This window comes from Schistocerca cancellata, chromosome 9 (assembly GCF_023864275.1).
Source record: "Schistocerca cancellata isolate TAMUIC-IGC-003103 chromosome 9, iqSchCanc2.1, whole genome shotgun sequence".
Lineage (NCBI taxonomy): Eukaryota > Metazoa > Arthropoda > Insecta > Orthoptera > Acrididae > Schistocerca > Schistocerca cancellata.
Genome location: NC_064634.1, coordinates 447,202,361 through 447,204,805, shown reverse-complemented (window position 1 = coordinate 447,204,805; position 2,445 = coordinate 447,202,361).

Sequence of the window (2,445 nt, the reverse complement as noted above, 5' to 3'; positions counted from 1 at the left end):
ATGATAGCTCTGTGCACTGGTTGACTACGTTCAATGGTGACTGCCAGCCTATAAGGCGGAATAAAGTGCAATTATACTAGTAGTCAATGCAATGCCTATAGTGGACGCTGATGTCCTACCGTCGCTGTAGACTCTAGATCATACACAGCACAGTATTTAAGAATCTAAGTCCCTATCTCAGAGCTACCGAACTTTGCAAACTGTCCGCTTTCACGGCACAAGACGCTCTCTTTCCTGTCGCTCTCTGCACGATGCTGTTGCGACAATCTTGCCGCCAAACTCCAATCAGCCACTCCCGACGCTGCAAAGGCCTCCCACATCTCCCTTGCGGAGTGATACATTCTCCACCTTTACAAAAATTTCTCTGTTCAAACAGCGGGCGTTGACCCTCAGCGTTTCCCGCACTTTCTTATGAACTGACCAATCAGAGGTCAGCCCATTTTCCGCTAAAACAGCGCGCGACCGGGTGGCGCCAGCGCGTACGTTGGGCGCTCTCTGTCTGCTCGACATTCCCCCTCTCTCCCTCACTTGGCACCCGGCGGCGTTCCTTTTGATGCTTGCAGGTCAGCGGCCGCATCCCCTGGGACCCCCAGCCCCTGCACAATGCTCTTCCGGCGCTCGCCGGCCTTCGCCTCCCCTGCTGTGCCCGATACTCCTCCCCTCCACTGGAAAATTTACTTTGCTTACAACTATAGCATGCAACTAAATATTATTATTACCAAAGCTATACACCTATATCTCTGACATCGATCTGTTGAAGAATTTTAGAACATGTTTTTTGCTCGAGTATCATGTCGTTTTTGGAAATCCAGAATCTACTCTGTAGGAATCAACATGGATTCCGGAAACAGCGATCATGTGAGACCCAACTCGCTTTATTTGATCATGAGACCCATAAAATGTAAGATACAGGCTCCCAGGTAGATGCTATTTTCCTTGACTTCCGGAAGGCGTTCGATACAGTTCCGCACTGTCGCCTGATAAACAAACTAAGAGCCTACGGAATATCAGACCAGCTGTGTGGCTGGATTGAAGAATTTTTAGCAAACAGAACACAGCAGCCAGAATCAGATTTTCACTCTGCAGCGGAGTGTGCGTTGATATGAAACTTCCTGGCAGATTAAAACTGTGTGCCCGACCGAGACTCGAACTCGGGACCTTTGCCTTTCACGGGCAAGTGCTCTACCATCTGAGCTACCGAAGCACGACTCACGCCGGGTCTCACAGCTTTACTTGCTTCGGTAGCTCAGATGGTAGAGCACTTGCCCGCGAAAGGCAAAGGTCCCGAGTTCGAGTCTCGGTCGGGCACACAGTTTTAATCTGCCAGGAAGTTTCAGAACACAGCATGTTGTTATCAATGGAGAGACGTCTACAGACGTTAAAGTAACCTCTGGCGTGCCACAGGGGAGTGTTATGGGACCATTACTTTTCACAATATATATAAATGACCTGGTAGATAGTGACGGAGGTTCCATTCGTCTTTTCGCGGATGATGCTGTAGTATACAGAGAAGTTGCAGCATTAGAAAATTGTAGCGAAATGCAGGAAGATCTGCAGCGGATAGGCACTTGGTGCAGGGAGTGGCAACTGACCCTTAACATAGACAAATGTAATGTATTGCGAATACATAGAAAGAAGGATCCTTTATTGTATGATTACATGATAGCGGAACAAACACTGGTAGCAGTTACTTCTGTAAAATACCTGGGAGTATGCGTGCGGAACGATTTGAAGTAGAATGATCATATAAAATTAATTATTGGTAAGGCGAGTACCAGGTTGAGATTCATTGGGAGAGTCCTTAGAAAATGTAGTCCATCAACAAAGGAGGTGACTTACTAAACACTCATTCGACCTATACTTGAGTATTGCTCATCAGTGTGGGATCCGTACCAGATCGGGTTGACGGAAGAGATAGAGAAGACCCAAAGAAGAGCGGCGCGTTTCGTCACAGGGTTATTTGGTAACCGTGATAGCGTTACGGAGATGTTTAGCAAACTCAAGTGGCAGACTCTGCAAGAGAGGCGCTTTGCATCGCGGTGTAGCTTGCTCGCCAGGTTTCGAGAGGGTGCGTTTCTGGATGAGGTATCGAATATATTGCTTCCCCCTACTTATACCTCCCGAGGAGATCACGAATGTAAAATTAGAGAGATTCGAGCGCGCACGGAGGCTTTCAGACAGTCGTTCTTCCCGCGAACCATACGCGACTGGAACAGAAAAGGGAGGTAATGACAGTGGCACGTAAAGTGCCCTCCGCCACACACCGTTAGGTGGCTTGCGGAGTATAAATGTAGATGTAGATGTAGATTTCAGACATGTGTTTAATTATCACGTATCTCTCTTTCTAATCCACCTAATAAGAATAATTAACCATGATATGGGTTTATTTACTCCAAATATGCAGAATAATCTGCGAAATGAATGTCACAAATGAAAACCACCTTT